Source organism: Lactuca serriola, chromosome 8 (genome assembly GCF_051521515.1).
Source record: "Lactuca serriola cultivar US96UC23 chromosome 8, Lser_US96UC23_V15, whole genome shotgun sequence".
In the NCBI taxonomy this organism is placed as follows: domain Eukaryota; kingdom Viridiplantae; phylum Streptophyta; class Magnoliopsida; order Asterales; family Asteraceae; genus Lactuca; species Lactuca serriola.
In genome coordinates, this window is record NC_136415.1 from 190,574,519 (window position 1) to 190,595,836 (window position 21,318).

The following is a 21,318-nucleotide window of genomic DNA, read 5'->3' on the forward strand; positions in this document are numbered from 1 at the left end:
CCATTACGTGTTGTTGTTATGTTACTTTTTTCATCATTAAAATTAACTTTGAGAGATTAAAGTGCAAGAAAATGATACTTGATTATATACATGGGTCATGGGGTCATTTTTATCAAGCATAAGAGGCCGAATTTGAAAGTTATGAAGTATTTAAACCACCCTAACCCTAGAATCCGGGATTAAAGCCTATTTTGCAGCCTTTTCTCTACTTTGAAGTGTGTTCTTGGATTCTTTTCCTTCTTTTAAGTGTGGATGAGAAGCAAGTGAGCAAGTAACAAAGTTCTTGGTGTTTTTGGTGGATTCTTGGTGGTATTCTTGAAGATTTTCTCTTAGCTATCATCTTCTTGGGATGATTTCTGGATTTTCCAGATGGTAAGAGTCTTTTCCATCAGTTCATTTTGATTTCCTTCAATCCATACACAAGAGGAAACTTTGGATGATGCAAAATCCATGGTTTTAGTGTGTTGGTTGGTCTCATTCATGTCCTAATTGTTCTAGACTCTTAGATATGGTCCTGAAAAGTTAAAATCATCTAAAAGGAGGTTTTCATCAGACCCAAATCAAGTAGGAGAAGACAGTCAATCAGTTTTCAATTTTTGTAACTGTCAGTCCCCACGTCGTGGACACCTAATTTCCACGATGTGGCTATAAGAATTGACCAGGCCAAGATCGCAACAGGCGCTCACACCATGATGTGGCACCCTATTTTACCATGACGTGGATTCCATCTAAACAAAATTGATTTTTATTCTATATTCTATTTCTGATAAGCTCTTTGTGTAATGTTTTAGGGGTGCTAGATTGCTTGCTTGAAGGTACTTTTCTACTTTTTATTGCTCCATATAACTTGGACTAGAGGCTAGTCAAATTCTTGTGGTTGTTTAGGCACAAGTATGAAAAATTACACACTATTGTACATATTTTAAGTCTAGTTAGTTTTTTGTGATGATATAAACTAAATGTATGAGAATTATGTAATTTGTAATCGTGAAGTATTTACATAAACACTTGATTTAGGAGGTCTTTGGTATGCTAGAACTCTTAAAATGATTAATTGATACAAAAGTGAGTGTTAGGGCTATGCTAGTAATGAGGCTATTCATGTTGTTAAAAATGATGTTTTGCATGTTATTTTTTTTGTTATACTTGAATGAAATTAGGAATTGCATGGTAGAAGTTTTTTGTTAAAAGGTGTATGTCTTTATCTTCTTCAATTTGATGCTATGTGGTAATTTTGAGAATATATATATCTTTGATGTATTATATGAGATGTTATATGTCTTGATTAATCATAATCACAAAAAAAGCATGATTACATAATGATATTGGTGAGGTGTATGTATGCCCCATGTTAGTGGATTAATTATTTATAAAATTAACTAAAGTAAAGGGGAATACATATAGTAGAGGTAAAAGGGTAGAAACCTAAACTTAGGTATGTGGATATTGCGGTGGAAGGATATCGTTGGAAGAAAATATCTTAAGCCAAGTCAATTTCAAGTGGTTTTCTAGGTAACCATTTGAACCATAGTTCTGGGGCACTTGGTGTACGGGAACTGGAGTGATGTTGGCTACTCGGAGACACCGGATCAAGCATCACGTTTGGGTGCAGGTATGCATTTGGAAGTACCATTTGACCACACATGAGCAAGAACGCATCATGTTCGTACATGGAAAGTCGGAGTAGTGAACTCGAAGAATCCAAGACAGTGTTACGGGTGGGAGTCGCATCCCATTTGGTGCATTAGTTCGTCAGATCATGCTAGTAGTGAACATGGTATATCTTTGGGATGTTAGCAATGCTTTAGACCCATGTAGTGAGGGACATTAAAAGTAATTATGAGGATAAATATAATAAATAATAATTATTTTGATGAAAAGAATGTCTAGATTAATATAAGCATTATATATTAATAAAAATCAGTGTATATTTTGAAGGCATGACTAAATATCTTGTACAAAGTATGTTTATTTTCCTATCCATGTCTTGGGATTGACTTAATGTTGTTGATGGTAACACTTGTTTCGTGCTTCTTGTTGTGGCTTGCATTGGTACTACTAGCTCTATATGGATGGCTTGGTGAGGTTGGGACTTTTTTGGGGTAGTTTTATTTTAGTTATTTAGAGATGATACCAGTTTGAGACTTGTTTTGGTACTGGTTTGCAACTCTGAATTTTCGATGGGTTGTTTTTTAGAGTAATATCAGTGATGTTTTCTTTATAAAAAATAAGACTTTCATTGCGTAAATCTGTTAAATAATGTTTTCTTTAAAACAGAGGTGAAAAATCACGGTGTTATAAGTTGGTATCAGTGTCATGATAAGAGTGAACTGAATATAAAGGCCGATGTTCATACTTACATTGTAGATTAGTTCATTTAGATGTTTTATGTTCTTAGGGGGTGTGCCAAAGTAACATCCCGTTATTTTCTATATATAAACTCAACCCTAGTCAACCAAAGTCAAACTTAGGTCAACTGAAGTCAACTTAAATCTTATATTATCTTAAATAAGTTAGAATGATGTTTTATAAGTGTTTATGCCTTGTATTCTAGAGTGTTATTTGTTCAAGAAGGGAATTATAAGAGTCGTGAAACTTCGCATTCTTTTCTTTCTTCTCCCTTCGGACGTGGACACCTCGGGCCGTAAAAGGTTGACGGTCGTGAACTCCTCGGACCGCGAACCTTTGCAGCCGTGATCATTCTAACCGACCTCACAGTCATAAACACTTCTCGGCCACAGTCGACTTCGGACCGTATACGAGGTTCACGGCCGTGAACCCCTCAGACTGTGAACCCTCGCATACATATACTTTTTAGCTGATTTTCACTTCATTTATTCACTTTCACTCGAGATTTCAACCCTTTTCTCTCAAGTATCATCAAGCGAGAACAACCTCTCTCCTCAAGAACATGCTATACTCATCCTTTATCATCGTATTCAAGTGTTAAATCACTAGTTCTTCATAAGATCTAACAGATATTACTTCTTGATCTTATTGTCATTTCTAGAACAACATTCAATCTTCTTATACTAGGCTGAAAATCATTTGATTTCACTAGTCTTCACAAAGAACACGAAGAACATGCGAAGAACACGAAGAACACGCATTAGAAAACCCTTGAATCTTCTTAGGAACATGCTTAGGATCGTCAACTGTTCATCATCCTTCAAGAACTCCTAGCCGTGAACACTTTTAGGGCCGTGAACCCTTGATGAGTCTTGGACCGTGAACACCTCTCCTGGCCGTGAACACCATTCAGCTTGTATTTTAGCATCTAACACTCCTATTTGTAAGTTTTATTACAAATTAGTCGAGTTTGTAATCATTCCTATGATTATTTTAGCTAATTGGTTGCGAATAAGCTATATAAATCACTATTTAGGAATTGTTTTGCTACGAGATTACACTTGTGGAACTAAACATCCTATATCCAATCATCCATAGAATCACCCTCCAAAAGGTGAGTTCATGCCCCCGTATTTTCATAATTTTTTATAGTTTTAGGGGGGGGGGGGGATACAAGTCTAACACAAGAATTTGTGTTACAAAAAAATGATTTCAAAATATCTCATCTAAACGGATTTCAATTATCATCAAATCAAATGGTTTCAAATTGATTTAAAATGACATAAAGTCATCAAATGTATTTCAAAATGTTAAACTCTTTAAATTATTTTATAAACTTATATTTTCCCTAAAAGTCATATACATATATATATATATATATATATATATATATATATATATATATATATATATATATATATATATATATATATATAAGATTTAAAAGGCTTAAGACTGTTAACTCGCTTTATTTCCTTTTCCTTGTCTGGATGTGGGTTTAGAGTATCGGTTATTAGTTCGACTGTCGTTTTAGTTATATATATATTTATATATGTATATAAATATAAAGGTTATTTCATTCAGTTTCATTACCCTTTGTAACATGTCGAGCAAGGGGTTGCATTCATGAACATTTAGTATCAATTCAAAAAGTACATATAAATTATAATAGGTATAATCTATGATTCATAGAACATTAATTCACGATTCAAGTATACTAGAGTACACCGTCTTACAAGAACAAATGTTCTATTTTAAACTAATCAAGGATATACATCTTTCAAATACATGTTAAGAATACTAATTCAAGAACATACTATAAATCATTTATTACAGAATGATTGGGTTTTCATTTCTGTTATACACGTAACGTCTCTACGCTTTTTATGAGTCAATAGATTCAGGTTGTTTGTTTATTTAACAACATAGTTAAATTGCTGACATTATAACCAGAATCTCTAGTCGGGGATCGCGACAAGTGTGTATATATCTATGTGGGGATTGACAACCCTACACTCAGGCTGCTAGCTATAGCCGGGCATACACGCCTACGAGTGGTAGTTGTTATCAACGGTTTTGATGCCTTCAAAGCCTTGTTTCAGGCCATCTAGTCTCAGTATGGTTATAATAACTCATTAAAAAGATATTAACAATACGATTAGTGTATAATTAACTAAACATGAGTACATTTTCAAAGTACCAGTTTACCAAAAATATAGTTACAATATTACAGTATTCAGTAACAGCTGGTGAAGCCAAGCACACTCACTTTTACAGATTATACAATAGAATACAAATACAGAACACTGGTTTGGAAAGAAAACGATTTTATGTGATTAAAACTACTTTTCATACACAGCTGAAAATATAGGATTTTCTGGAGTAGTTTACATATTTAAGAAACAGAAACATACTTTCAAACATAAATACTTATGCACTCACTCAACTTTATGTTGATACTATATTTTCAAATTAATTGTATTCTCAAGGAATCGGTAGACAGGTACTCCCCGAGCTTTTGTGAAGATGGAGCTATTTTTTGAGTCATGTCTTCTTCTTTTGTATAATTATTTTGGTGTCAATATGTGACATCTCCATTTTTACGGCTAGAAAAGACTGATTTTGTTTATGCTTTATAAAAATCAGAGTACCTCTTTTAATAAAAATGCTGTGAAATTTGTTCCCAGTAAAACATGATAAATATGTTATCAAAGAATTTCCGAAGAAAAATATTTTTATTCATTTTAAAACATTTGGGATGTCATCGTCAATACAGAAACATAAGCATAAACAGAACTTACATTCATTATCACTAGTGATTTATATCTCCTTAATCTCTCAGTGTAATGTGACTTCCAATCAACACCTGTGATATAAATAAACTGAGTGGGCCAGGTTGGGAAACCTGGTGAGTAAATAGGGTTTTCAACCCACAATAGTATAATTATTATGTTTAAACATCAAACAATCAATCCAATTACCTATCCCCTTTATCTTCTTTACTCTTAAGGATTTACCCTAAGAATCAGCTATTCCTCGTTCATTTATTCCTAAGGATCATCCTAAGGAATTGGCACGAAGTCCATCGCTGCCACGGTTTACACAATAGGCACTAAGTCTACATAGTTGCCAGGGTTTAGGTACCAAGTCTGCATGGTCACCAGGGTTTAGGCATCAAGTCTGCATTATCGCCAAGGTTTAGGCACTAAGTCTGCATAGTCACCAGGGTTTAGGCATCAAATATGCATGATCCCCAAGGTTTAGAGTACACCGGGTGAACATATCGTTCACAACACGTACAGGTTGCGAGCCTGCTAGTGTTCCAATGGACTGTCTAGAATAGCCTATGGTTGTCATCCATACTCTGCTAGATGACGAGGCTAACATTTGGGAACAAGGCTTCTCACATTGTCCACCTCTCACCCTTACCTCATGGTCTATATCACCTCTCAACTCATCATCCAACTCATATTTCATCTACCCATGTTTTACCCAACATATTATGTAGATATAAATACATATACAGTTTAAATCATATAAAACTTGTATAAAATCGTTCATCCAACATAGATAACAAATAACAGATAATATGCACACATATCACGTAGTTGGTATAAAATACTTCATATCTATATGTAAGATGAAAGGGACCATGCACTCACCTGAGAAGGTGGTGACTCGGCACTCGAACAACACTTTGTTACTCTCAACACAATTTTCCTCGGAGAAAACCTAGTATCATTACCACTAGAGTTTAGTCTAATATTCACCAAGACCAATTAATAGTCTGACTATTATTACTATTATATAAGCATTAAACAATACTTATATAACCCATAATAATAGCCACTTATTATAAGTTCCTAATAACGTTACTATAATTAAATAAAAGCTATATTAAAAATAGCGTAGGCGTAGCTCACTTACAGCGGGTTTTATAGAAAACCGGACTTCGCTTGGAGCAGCGTTTCCGAACTGAAAGACCCTTTTTCTCGGGACTCTGGGAGCCTCGAGGCTTCCTTCGGATGCTAGGGGGTTTACCTAGGCTTAGGAGGGGGTTAAGGGGGGTTAGAGAGACAGTTTAGAGAGAGAAATAAGTGGGGAAAGGTGTGGGAAATGGAGGAACCGGACACCCCTATTTATAGGTTGAATTCCTGATGGACTCGCTGAGTACTCGCCGAGTCGGTGCCACTTGTCAGCTTTCTGGTGGCAAAACGTGTGTGGCCTACATTGTGTCACGTCACCCCTTTCGCAGCAGCACATTGCCGACTTCTAAACCACGTAACTTTCACATACGAGCTCCGTTTCCGACGTTCTTTATATCCATGCGTAGGTAAAAACAAGATATACAACTTTCATTTTCACTCCGTCAGCTAATTATCGACCAATGTTAGATTTAACAGTAGGAGGAGATTATACTGTTAAATGTCCGCGTAAAATTCATAACTTCTACATGCGGACTCGGTTTCCGTCTGTCTTTTTATCCTTGAGTTCCTATTAAAGAGATCTTGAACTCTCATTTAGGTCGCGTAGGCCAAAAACCGCTCGATCTAAAATTCGAGTTTCAGGTCGTGCACTGCTATGCCAAATCTTAGAAAATTCATAACTTCCTCATACGAAGTCAGATTTGGGCGTTCTTTTTTTGTATGTTCTCAGTTAACGTATACAACAGCTTTTTTTATATCACAAAGACTAAAAAGTCATCCATTGTAAATTCACTATTTATGTCTCCCGGTGCCGTGCTGGTTTTGCCGAAAAACTTCGACGGGCCATAACTTCTTCGTTATAACTCGGATTTCAGAGTTCATTATATGTATGGAACCCTTGAGACATATGCTACAACTTGGTTAAGATTATTTATTCTAAATAATCTTTTGTCGAAAAGTCATTTTCGACCCCTATTATCTCTAAATTGACTAGCGTGGATCTGCGGGCGTTACACAATATACATTGATTGTTCACATGTAAAAACTTATACTTATTAATGCAATGGTTGTTTGTATTTTTATTACTATAATGCATGTTTTGTGATACTAGAAATGAAGTCATCCACCTCAGACGTTTCCGTCGTCTGGTTTGGGGGTGTGATAGATTGGTATCAGAGCATTGTTTATAGTGAACTCAGTAATCAATCCATAAAATATTTACAAACTATAAATACATTGGGGCAAAGAGCTCTGACGACAAGTATACTTTTAAAGTTTAAATATTTTTACAAGAAGTATACTAACACTTATACCTGCAAGTACAATATCACAGTCATAACAACTTACAAGTATTTGGATGTTGGATACTGCAGTAAAACCTGGGAAGTTATGTAATCATATCCGAGATTAATATAGCCTGATCAACTATATTAGTTTGAGATATGACCAACATGTGTTTGGGAGTGATGGTAGTTTTGCAGCATGTCTAAAGCTTACCAACTATATAGAAAAACTCTTGAACATAACATTAAGTTAAAATACTATAGGCGTATTTTAGGCACTATATGCTAATAACAAACATGTGAAAACAAAGAAACATTGTGGGTAGAACTATAAATATTAAGGGTATATTAAAGTTATATAGACTTATACTACGTGATCTAGCTTCATTTCCTGTTCCTTGTTTGGTTGTGGATTTAGAGCAGGATCATTTAATCAAAGGTCAATTATACCAAAGCTATATATAATTAGTGTACACTTTGTAGTTATATTTGTACCTAGAACAACTCATACAGAATTCATTACCATTTAACTATAAATTTCTCTCGTAGAAACTCGTATTTGCAATCTATCATTACTAATTATATTCTATATCTCTTATCTATCGATGGTTGGATTCCATCTACCCGGAGACCCGTACTTTCCCAATTAGGAAAATGGAGGATGGCTCGACGATGATACATAAGAGAATCCTGAAATCCCCTTAGATGATGATTTTGCAAAAAAAAAATTCCTGAAGATTTTGATTCGGAATCAGAAGCCTATAATCCTCCACCGGTTTCCCAGAATCCCAATCCACAACAAAACTTCCATGGCCCGACGCCTCTGTGGGCGATAAAGTTGGAAAGGTGGAGTAACGAACAGGTTCAGAAACATCCTTACCAAGGAGACCGAAGCATCTACAATTTGGACACATGAGGCTCAACAGACAGAGCCCTCCTGGTGTTAGTTCGTCATGTGGCGCGTAATGATGAACAAGGAAGAGTTGCTATCGACCGAGTCATGCAGGTTGATGCTGCTTCAGGAGTCAACACCATTCGCATTCGTAAATTAGAGGACAGTCATAATGCGACAAGAGATCGTACTAATTCTTGATGAGAGAACTAACGACATCCCAGGCCGAAGTTAGGGAACTGTGAGAACGAAAAAGATCACAGGACAGACGTATGTACGAAATAGAATGCTAGTTAGCTAAATCTAGGGCCAGACCTAGTAGGAAGGAGATTACACTCTACTCATTTACTACTTACTCTTTTGGTTATAGTCTAAGTCTTCGGATATGTTCTAGCGTTATTTTTCTTGGTTTTTCAGTATGACTGCGAAAATTCCAGTTTCGATAGGTCGATTTAATGTTGGTGTTTTCCCGATATTGTTGTGTATTGTAGACCTGTTTAAGGTCAAGTTTTCCAAACTATATGTACTCAATATACCAATATAATTGACATGCATTTTCATACTCTTTGAAGAATAACCACTCAATTTCGTATTATCCTATTGCAATTTGTACTTCCAGTAGACTTCTATTTCCAATTCCTTACAAGATTCATATTGAACTAAGTCTTTTAGTTCAGAGATATCATATTCATGTTCATTCTTGATATCTGACTGTCTTTTCATCTTATAATTCTTAAGGTGAAAGATGCCTTCTCGGAGAAACCCAAAGCGTACTCATGTTAATGAAGCGCCAACACCACCTCCACCACCACCTCCTTAATTTGACGCTGCCATGTTATAGGCGGCGGTCACAGCAGTGGTCGCAGCTACTATGTCTCATATAAACACCACTGGCGCTAGTGGATCAGGAGTTGGTGCGCATCCCTCCAACCACGGCGAAAGTCACGGGCACTTACGATAGTGTACCTATAAGGACTTCTTGAACGCCAAACCCAGGTCCTTTAACGAGACTAGAGGAGTAATGTCGTTAAGACAATGGATTGAGAAAACAGAGGCAGTCTTCGAGATCTGCTCCTCCCCAGAGTGTAGCAAAGTCAAATTCGTTGTTTGTACCATTGCTGATAGAGCCCTAACATGGTGGAACGACCATGTTAAGTCACTGACCTCACTGACCTTGGTAGTGGCTTACTCAATAAGTTGGGAGAACTTAAAGACTATGCTGATGCGAGAGTACTGCTCACAAGGGGAAATTTGGAATCTTGAGCAAGAGATCTGGGGCTTACTATGGTTGGTTCAGACACAACAACCTACACAAATCGATTCTGCGACTTAGTGATTCTATGTCCAGAAATGGTTGCTCTGGAGAGCAAAAAGATCAAGAGGTACATTTGGGGGTTGTCGCTCTAGATTTAGGGGAGTGTTATTCCTTCCATCCCTGTGACCTTTGACAGTGCCACAGAGCTGGCACAGTCCCTTATCGACCATGGAGCCCGTCAAAACTCAGTGGTTGCTGCCCCAGAACAACCCAAGGGAAACAAAAACAACAACAATAACAATAACAACAACAAAGCCTAGAATAAGAGAAAGGGAAAATATTCTCAAGAACCCTCGAAAAATCAATAGTTAGTGGCGGTCTATGCTGCTACTGTACCTGTTTCTGTTCCTACAAACCCTGCACCAACTAAGCCTTATGTTGGTAATCTCCCCAAATGCAACAAGTGCAATTTTCACAACAATGAAAATTGTCAGGAAATGAAGTGTCGTAACTACAATAGAAAAGGGCATACTGCACGATTATGTAAATCACCACCCCAACCGATTAACCAAGTACCTGCCGCTGGAGTAGGTCAAGCATGTTATGGATGCGGTGATGTGGGGGCATTTCAAAAGAGATTTCCCGAAAGTTGGGAATGCTGGTGGAGTTGGGAGGATTCTTGCAATGGGACACAAAGAAGCTGTGGCAGACCCTGCGGTGGTCATGGGTACGTTTCTTCTCAACAATACTTATGCATGCATTCTATTTGATTGTGGTGCTGAGAAGAGCCTCATGAGCCATAATTTTGAAACACCTGCTAAATCAAAACTCCCAACCACTAAATAAAACTTTCACATTCGAAATGGCTAACGGGAAATCCGAATACACCAACGATATATACATAGGATGTATCCTTACCTTGAATATTTTTTCCTTCCCAATAGACCTTATGCCAGTCTCTATCAAAAGTTTCGACGTCATTATTGGTATGGATTGGTTGTTCCCTAACCATGCTGACATCCTATGTTATGAAAGATCCATTCGCCTGAACTTGCCATCTAACGAAACTCTTATCATCTATGGCGATAAACCCGGAATGAACCTTCAGATCATTTCTTGTATCAAGGCACAAAAGTAATTTTTCAATGAGTAAAATGCTTTCTTAGCTCACGTGGTAGACAAAAAGCAAGAAGTGAAAGACATCGCGAGCATTCCTGAGGTCTGTAACTTTCCCGACATATGTCCCGACAATCTTCTAGGAGTGCCTCCCGAACGACAAGTCGAATTCAGAATCGACTTAATAACTGGGGCTACCCTTGTAGCTAAATCCCCCTATCGTCTTGCACCTTCTGAAATATAGGAATTATCTAGCCAGCTGAACGAACTCTTTACCAAAGATTTCATAAGACCAAGCTTCTCACCCTGGGGAGCACTGGTTTTGTTCGTGAAGAAGAAGGATGGATCATTCCGCATGTGCATAGACTACCGCGAGCGGAATAAACTTACCATCAAGAATCGATATCCTCTACCTCGCATTGACGATCTGTTCCACCAACTTCAAGGTGCGAGCTACTTCTCGAAAATAGACTTAAGATCTGGGTATAATCAATTACGGATTTTGGAGGAGGACATTCCCAAAACCGCATTCAGAACTCGTTATGGTCATTACGAGTTCGTAGGGATGCCTTTCGGATTGACGAATGCACCTGCTCTGTTCATGGACTTAATGAATACAGTGTGTCATCCATTCCTGGAAAAATTCTTCATAGTCTTCATTGAAGACATCCTTATCTACTCAAGAAGTGGAGAGGAGCATGGCCAACATCTTCGTCAAGTATTGCAAACTCTCAGAACAAAGAAACTCTATGCGAAGTTCTCAAAATGTGAATTTTGGATCAGAAAGGTAGATTTCCTGGGCCACGTGGTCAGTTAAAAGGGAATACACATGGACCCTTCCAAATTCAAGGCAATTGAGAACTGGTCAGCACCCAAAACACCTACAGAAATCCGACAATTCTTAGGTCTAGCTGGCTACTATCGCTGATTCATCCTAAATTTCTCCCAAGTTGCTAAACCGCTTACCACCCTGACACAAAAGGGTGTAACTTTTAGCTGGGGAGAGAAACAAGAAACAACATCCCAAACGCTGAAGCGAGCCCTATGCAGTGCATCGATCTTGTCTCTTCCTGAAGGGATAGAGGACTTCGTAGTGTACTGTGATGCTTCTAATCAAGGGCTTGGATGTGTTCTTATGCAAAGAGGAAAGGTTATATCCTACGCCTTGAGATAGCTAAAGACACATGAGGTCAACTATACAACACATGATCTTGAACTAGGAGTAGTGCTATTTGCTCTGAAGATCTGGAGACATTACTTATATGGCACGAAATGTAGAATATTCATGGAACATAAAAGTCTCCAGCATATCTTCGACCAGAAGGAGTTGAACATCAGACAACGACGGTGGGTGGAGCTACTGAACGATTATGAATGCGATATTCGTTTTCAACCTAGTAAAGCCAATATAGTAGCTGACGCCCTTAGAAGAAAAGAATACTCGAGATGCCGAGTAATGTCATTCGCCATGACGATCCATTCATACCTGTCCACACAGATCAAAGAGGCTCAACTCTAGGTCTTGAAACCCGAAAACGTGGCAGGTGAAACCCTGAGAGGAATGGATAAGAACTTCAAAGTCAGAGATGATGGAGTTTATTGTTTCATGAACCAGATCTGAACACCAAAGTTTAGTGGTTACAAGGACGTGGTATGAATGAAGCACACAAAATCCGATACTCCATTCGTCCAAGTTCACACAAGATGTATTTGGACCTTAAGAAACTATACTGGTGGCCTAACACGAAGGTCGGAATTGCTACCTTTGTGGGCAAGTGCCTTACATGTGCTAAAGTCAAGATAGAGTACCAAAAACCTTCAGGTTTATTGCAACAAACTGAAATCCCTGAATGGAAGTTGGAGCGGATTAAAATAGATTTCATAACTAAGTTACCCAAGACATTGGGTGGTTATGATACTATTTGGGTAATCGTCGATAAATTAACCAAATCCACACACTTCTTACCAATAAAAGAAACCGACAAGATGGAGAAGCTAACACGAACTTACCTCAAAGAGATTTTTAGACTGTATGGTGTGCCAATATCTATTATTTCTGACCGAGATAGTAGATTCACCTTTCGTTTCTGGCAGTCTTTAAAAAAATCTCTGGGAACTAGGCTGGACATGAGCACGGGCTACCATCCACAAACTAACGGACAAACTGAGAGGACGATTCAAACTCTAGAAGATATGTTGTGAGCTTGCATGATAGACTTTAGGAAGGAATGGGGTACTCATTTACACCTTGTCGAATTCTCTTACAACAACAGTTATCATACTAGCATAAAGGTTGATCCTTTCGAAGCCCTCTATGGCCGCAAGTGCAGATCACCTCTGTGTTGGGCTAAAGTGGGTGACATGCAGTTTGGTAGAGGTCAAGTTCCTGACAGTACTCTCACTGGTCTGGAAAATCATTCTTGAAACTACAGAGAAAATTGTACAAGTTAGGAAGCGACTTAAAGCTTCCAGAGATAGAAAGAAAAGCTAAGCTGACAAAAGGAGAAAACCTTTGGAATTCCAGGTGGGTGACCGCTTCTTGTTGAAGGTCTCACCATGGAAGGGAATGATACGCTTTGGAAAGCATGGCAAGCTGAACCCACGGTACATAGGATCATTCAAGATTCTTGCTAGATTCAGTCCATTAGCTTACAAACTCCGACTATCTCAAGAACTAAGTAACATACATCCTACCTTCCACGTCTCTAACTTGAAAAAGTTCTTATTCGATGAGACTCTTGTGATCCCACTCGATGAGATCGAGGTTAACGAGAATCTCAACTTCATACAAGAACCTATAGAGATCTTAGACAGGGAAGTAAAGAGAACGAAACAAAGTTGTATCCTGATAGTGAAGGTTCGTTGGAATGCAAAATGGGGACCAGAATTCACTTGGGAGTGGGAGGATCAAATTCAACAGAAGTACCCACATCTTTTTCCCTAGTCTTTCTTTATCTCTTTAATCCAAATTTCGGGACGAAATTCTCTCTAATGGGGGGGATAATGTAACATCCCAGTATTTTCTATATATAAATTCAACCCTAGTCAACCAAAGTCAAACTTGGGTCAACTAAAGTCAACTTAAATCTTATATTATCTTAAATAAGTTAGAATGATGTTTTATAAGTGTTTACACCTTGTATTCTAAAGTGCTATTTGTTCAAGAAGGGAATTATAAGAGTCGCAAAACTTCGCATTCTTTTTATTTCTTCTCCCTTCGGACGTGTACACATCGGGCCGTAAATGGTTCACGGTCGTGAACTCCTCAGACTATGAACCCTCATAGCCATGATCATTCTAACCGACCTCGTAGCCGTAAACACTTCTCGGCCACAACCAACTTTGGACCGTATACGAGGTTCATGGTCGTGAACCCCTCGGATAGTGAACCATCGCATACATATACTTTTCAACTGATTTTCACTTCATTTCTTCACTTTCACTCGACATTTCAACCCTTTTCTCTCAAGTATCATCAAGAAAGAACAACCTCTCTTCTGAAGAACATGTTATATTCATCCTTTCTCATTGTATTCAAGTGTAATCACTAGTTCTTCATAAGATCTAACAGGTATCACTTCTTGATCTTGTTGTCACTTCTAGAACATCATTCAATCTTCTTATACCTGGCTGAAAATCATTTGATTTCACTAGTCTTCATGAATAACATGAAGAACAAGCATCAGAAAACCCTTGAATCTTCTTAGTAACGTGCTTAGGATCATCAAGTGTTCATCATCCTTCAAGAACTCCTGGCCGTGAACACTTTCAGGGATTTGAATCCTTCATGAGTCTTAGACCATGAACACCATTCAGCTTCCATTTCAGCTTCTAACACTCCTATTTGTACGTTATACTTAAAAAATTAGTCCAGTTTTTAATCATTCCTATGATTATTTTAGCTAATTGGTTGCATATATGCTAATCAAATCACTATTTAGGACTTGTTTTGCTACGGAATTACACTTGTGGAACTAAACATCCTATATCAAATTATGCATAGAATCACCCTCCGAAAGGTGAGTTCATACCCCTGTATTTTCATAATTTTTACAGTTTTAAAGGGGGGAGGGGGAATACAAGTCTAACACCAGAATTTGTTTTACAAACAAAGGGTTTTAAAATATCTCTTTTAAATGGATTTCAATTATCATCAAATCAAATGGTTTCAAATTGTGTTAAAATGACATCAAGTCATCAAAATGTTAAACTCTTTAAATAATTTTATAAACTTATATTTTCCCCAAAAATCATATATATATATATATATATATATATATATATATATATATATATATAAGATTTAAAAGGCTTAGGGCTAATAACTTGCTTTATTTCCTTTTCCTTGTCTGGATGTGGGTTTAGAGTATCGGTTATCAGTACGACTATTGTTTACATTTTAGTTATATATATTTATATATGTATATAAATATAAAGGCTATTTCATTCAGTTTCATTACCATTTATAACATGTTGAGCAAGGGGTTGCATTCATGAACATTTATCAATTCAGAAAATACATATAAATTATAATAGGTATAATTTATGATTCATAGAACATTAATTCATGATTCAAGTATACAAGAGTAGTTGTCTTACAAGAACAAGGGTTTGATTCCACACTAATCAAGGGTATATATCTTTCAAATACATGTTAAAAATACTAATTCAAGAACATACTATAAATCATTTATTACAGAATGACTGGGTTTTCATTTCTATTATACACGTAATGTTTATACACTTTTTATGAGTCAATAGATTCAGGTTGTTTGTTTATTTAACAACATAGTTGAATTGCTGACATTATAACCAAAATCTCCAGTCGGGGATCGCAACAAGTGTGTATAGATCTATGTGGGGATTGACAACCCTACACTCAGGCTGCTAGCTACAGCCGGGCATACACGCCTACGAGTGATATTTGTTATCAACGGTTTTGACACCTTCAAAGCGTTGTTTCAGGCCATCTGGACTCAGTATGGTTATAATAAGTCATTTAAAAGATATTAAAAATACAGTTAGTGTATAATTAACTAAACATGAGTACATTTTCAAAGTACCAGTTTACCCAAAATACAATTTACGGTATTATATCTCAGTATTCAATAACAGCTGGTGAAGCCAGGCACACTCACTTTTAGAGATTATACAATAGAATACAAATACAGAACACTGGTTTGGAAAGAAAACGATTTTATGTGATTAAAACTACTTTTCATACACAGCTGAAAATATAGGATTTTCTGGAGTAGTTTACATATTTAAGAAACAGAAACATACTTTCAAACATAAATACTTATGCACTCACTCAACTTTATGTTGATACTATATTTTCAAATTAATTGTATTCTCAAGGAATCGGTAGACATGTACTTCCCGAGCTTTTGAGAAGATGGAGCTATTTTTGAGTCATGTCCTCTTCTTTTGTATAACTATTTTGGTGTCAATATACATTGATTGATCACATGTAAAAACTTATACATATTAATGCAATGGTTGTTTGTACTTTGATTACTATAATGCATGTGTTGTGATACTACAAATGAAGTCATCCGCCCCCGGATGTTTCCGCCATCTGGTTTGGGGGTGTGACAGCCGAGATATTTAGGTATGATATCTAGTTCATGGTATGTATTTAATTAAAGAATTATTCATTTTTGTATAGAAACTTGATGAGTTGGAGGCCCCAAACTCGTCGAGTAGAAATGGAAATTGGACGTGGTTTGTAAAGTCTAATCGGTGAGTTGAGAGCCTCAACTCCACGAGTAGGACTGGCAGAGTGAAAAAACTAATTTTCAGGGTTTTGCACCCTATTTAAACACCTTAACCTCCAAAGGTTGGCCTCATTTTCAGCCTCCAAGTCTTAAACGCTAAATCTCGAAACCCTAATGCCTTGTGTGAGCTTATGAGTCATTTTTGAGAGAAACTTGTGTATTTAAAGCTTGTAGAAGAAGAAGAAGCTTGAGGACTCAAGAAGAAGAGAGTAGATCCATAAACTTCACTCCATTTGCAACATTTTCTGGTAAGCAAGACACAAACTTGCTTAATGATTACTTAGATCTCTTCATCTTCACTCTTATTAGATTTTTGGTCCAAATATCTTGATCCTTGGGAAATGGACGTCCCAAGTGAGTATACTTCCAAATCTAGGACCTTTAAGGGCTTTCATGGCATAAAGGTGCAAACTTTATGGGCATTGAAGCCCTATGTAAGCTTTAGGATGTAATTTTGGCCTTATAAGCTCCAAAAGGCCATGTATTGAGAGAAAGTCAAAGACTTTACGTGTTTATGCAGTGCCTAGGATCTAGATCTCAGTTTGTATGCCTTAGCTTGAAGTATTAATGGCTTTTGGGTCAAGAGCAAGGTCTTAAAGAGTTAGGGTTTGAGCTAAACCCATTATGGAAGGGTGTTAATGGGTAAAGTTGAAAACTTTACCCTTAAAAAAAGACATTTCTAGTGTGTGTATATGAAGTATGGAGATTAGATTTGAAAGATAGGGGCATAATCTATTAAGATAGCTTAACAGACTGGAGAACTCGATGTGGTCATAAAGGAACTTGACGAGTTGGGTCGAAATGCCCGGACCTCGTATAGGGAAAAAAGTCGACAAGTTTAGGACGAACTCGATGAGTGAAGTTGGAAATTCCCGATTCTGATGATAGGAGAAACTCACAGAGTTCGTGAGGAACTCGACAAGTTGGATCGCGATTTCAGGGATTCTGATTTATGGAACTCGACGAGTTGATGGGTCAACTCGGTGAGTTGAGTAAACCCAGAATGTAGACTTTGACCAGGGGTAAATTGGTCATTTTACCCTAAGAAGGATTTTTGGATTTTGACTAAGTGTTATTGTGATAATTATTAGTGGGGAGTCGTTAGATATTCGTTACCACGAAATTCTACAGTCAGCTTTGCAAGATGAGTTTCCTCCTATATGAACGGGTCGAAGGCACCAATGTGGGCACGTTTATGTATCTTAGTATATTTCGGGATAAGGTTCTGTGACAACCTGATATTTCAACTCTTTGTAATGACCTAAAAAGTCAAGTATTGTAACCACTTTTGAGTTAATAAAATTAACTTTGATAATAAAATGTCCAAAAAGCTTCTATTTAAATTCCTTCTATGTTTAAATGTCATTAAACCATGATCGTACATAAAAAGAACGCCCAAATCCGACTTCATATATTAAAGTTATGATTTTTCCAAGTTCGGCTTAGCAATAGACAACTAAAAACTCGAATCGGAGATCGAGCGACTTTTGGCCGGAATGACCTAAACGAGAATCGAAGGTCTCGACAATGGTATTTCAGCGGTAAAAAGTCTGGCAAAAACCGACGTCAGATAAAGAAGTTATGAATTTTTAAAGAAATTCCTTAATCACGTCATTTTATAAATAAATAATAAAAGTAATTTCGGAATTTGCCAACAGAGTCTAAACGAAAGTTGTAGAGTGTAGTCTCACCTACGCGTGGATATAAAGACCATCGAAAACGGAGTTCGTATGAAGAAGATATGATTTTTTGAAGTTTATTAAATAAATTATATATAAAAATAAATCAAAAATCTGGTAATATCCGAAGGAGGAGTCAGCATCCTCATCCGAGTTACGCGCTGCGTAACCCCGTACGCCCCGCGTACCCGAGGGCCTTGGTCTCGGTCCGTCCACGTCGCCCCTATGCGAAGCTACCCCCTTTCCGTCCCATCCGAAGCCGAGGCAGTCGAGGACTCGGTCATGCATGACGTACGCGTACGCGCTGCGTACGAGGGTACGCCCCGCGTACCAAGGCTTCTCAGAACCCCTGATATGTGCATATTTAGTGTGTATTTAGTATAGTTTTTTATTCATATATTAGCTCAATTATCGCATATTATGGACAAAAGGTACTTAAAAGTGTTAAATTATGTTTTTCAGTCCAAAGATGAAGCTCGGAAGCAAAAGGAAGCAAGAGAAGTGGTTAGGAGCTAGAGAGTGGAATGAAGAAGGAAAAACACTAAAAAAGGCACCTACTCGGTGAGTCAGATAGCTACTCGACGAGTCTGGTCGAGGAATCAGAAGGATAATGACTCGGGATCCCAGATAGTTATCGCAATACGGGGAATGTGAGAGGGACTCGACGAGTCACCACTTGACTAGACGAGTCGGACCGCTTATTTAAAGATAATTCCACAGATCGAGAGGGGGAAGTTCTGGGACGATTCAGAAGTATCTTGCTACGATTGAGAAGCCTGAAAAACCCTAGAAGACGACGAAGGAAGCTAGAATTCGATTCCGGAGAGAAATTGAGGCAAAATTTATCATACTTCTTAAATCTTTGTGTTTAATTACTATGTTTGAACATTTAGATTTTGTTTGTTTGTTGAATTTTATTTCAATGATGAGCTAAACTCTTTAAACTTCTATTTGGGGATACGAAATTGGTAGTATGGTTTGATTCTTGGTAGGATTAATTCTATGTTGGTTAATTTAGTTATTTTAGCTTGCTAAAGAACCTTGTGTGTGAATGATAATTGATTTTCTGTTAATAGGGAGATAATTAATTAGCATGAACATCTATTAGTTATCAATCTCATATGCTTAGTGAACACTTCTTGTCATATGTCTAGTGTAGTGAACATGAAACTAGGATTAATAAGAAAATCAAGTAAACTTATGTGCAAGCTTGTGAGATGACCATTAAACAAGAAGTTAATTAAAAGGATAAATTAATTAGCTATTGCAAGTCTAACTTAACCCGAATATTATATCTAGTAAATTTAATTGAAATAGACAACTGGCCATTGTTTAAATTGATTTATTTGCTAAGGATTAATGAAGTGAATACAGAATTAATCAATTGCATCGGTAACTAGCAAAAGAATTAATCCATTGCACTTTTACCTTGAAATCAACCATAGGATCAATTAAGTTGAACTAAATAGAAGTACTTTTCCGTTATTGAATCTAGTCAAAGTCTTTATTTTCTAGCTTAAATTAGTAATAATTAGTAAGTTTCTAGTCTTGTAAAACTAGAGAACAACCCCTGTTTTTTAATTAACTTAGATTAAATTAGTTTTTAGTTTAATTTGCCGTTCCCTGTGTTCGATACCCTGCTTATTTAGCAATACCACAATTGATAGGTTCACTGCCTTTTGTGTGTTATTTGATAATTAAAAGTAGGTTTAAAACTAGTGGGTTTTACACACATCAAGTTTTTGGCGCCGTTGCCGGGGAACGGTTCTAAAATTAATAATAAAGTCTAGTTTAATCGATCCTTTGTGTGGGATTTATCTTACACAAAGTTATTTACAAAGCAAATCCACTAAGTAGATTTAGTTTTAATAAATTCCGTTTTTAGAATAACTAGAAAATTTTCTTTTCTGTTTTGGCCTTGAACTCGCCGAGTGCATTCGAGCAGACTCGGCGAGTCCATCGCTGTGTTAGTCTTTAATTTTTATTCCGTTTTTATTCCTTTTACGCGTTTCGTTTCTTTTGTTTCGTTTTTTTTTCAGCTGTTTCATGACCCGAGGATCGGACACACCTCTAGTACCACCTTTGGAAGACCCGGAATCCACACTAAAGAGAAGCAAGGGAAAAGCCGTAGGAGAAACCGCAACTTCAAAGAACTCACCACTCAAGAACTTGAAAACCGTTTTAATCAAGAAGAAAGGCAGCAAATCAGGAGCATCCAGTGCCTCATTAACAATTGAAGAACCAATTCACGAAGATATCGAGTACGAGACCGAGGAAAAAGAAGAGCATATTTCCGAGCACGAAACCGATTCCGAAGAAGAGTTAGCTATCACTATGGCTAAGATCGATGAAGTCCCCATGGGGGAGTGGAAGAAAAGGATGCGTGATGACACCGGGCCGGGACTTGTGCAACCCGCAATTCCCGCAACCGCTACGTTTGAGCTAAAGGGCCATATTCTCGCTCAACTCAAGGAGATCCCTTTTTACGGGAGAGATCATGAAGACGCTTACAAGCATTTGGACGAAGTAAATGATGTGGCCGATTACTTCAACGTGCCTAATGTTCCACGCGAGACCCAGCTTCTTCGAATGCTCCCTGTCACGTTTAAAGGCGCTGCAAAAGATTGGTTGAAGTCACTCCCTCCCGGATCGGTCACCACATGGGCCAAGATGAAAGAAGAGTTCATCGACCATTTCTGCCCACCTTCCAAGATAGCCAAGCTAAAGAAAGCCATTGCCAACTTCGAGCAACAACCCGGAGAATCGCTTTATGAAGCTTGGGAAAGGTACAAGAGCCTACTTAGAAATTGCCCACACCATGATCTTAATAGCCAACAAGAGGTCTCCATCTTTTATGATGGAGTTAATGTCACCACAAGGCAACTACTCGATTCACAAGGCCCGCTCACCCGAAAGCCACCTCCGGAAATAAAGGAATTAATTGAAGAATTCTCTAAGCATTCTAGAGAATACCACAATCCGAGGAATGAAGTGAGTCGTGGAGCAGTAAACTCGGTGAACGATGGCATGGCGGCGGTAAT

General features: G+C 37.5%; 1 non-coding gene across 1 annotated transcript; it reads right to left on the minus strand.

Annotated features, from left to right (window-relative positions):
• Positions 1 to 20,995: 20,995 nt before the first annotated feature.
• Positions 20,996 to 21,102, minus strand: LOC145071712 (small nucleolar RNA R71). Its single transcript, XR_013690720.1, has one exon. It is a non-coding gene; the product is annotated as a small nucleolar RNA R71 (small nucleolar RNA).
• Positions 21,103 to 21,318: the final 216 nt, after the last annotated feature.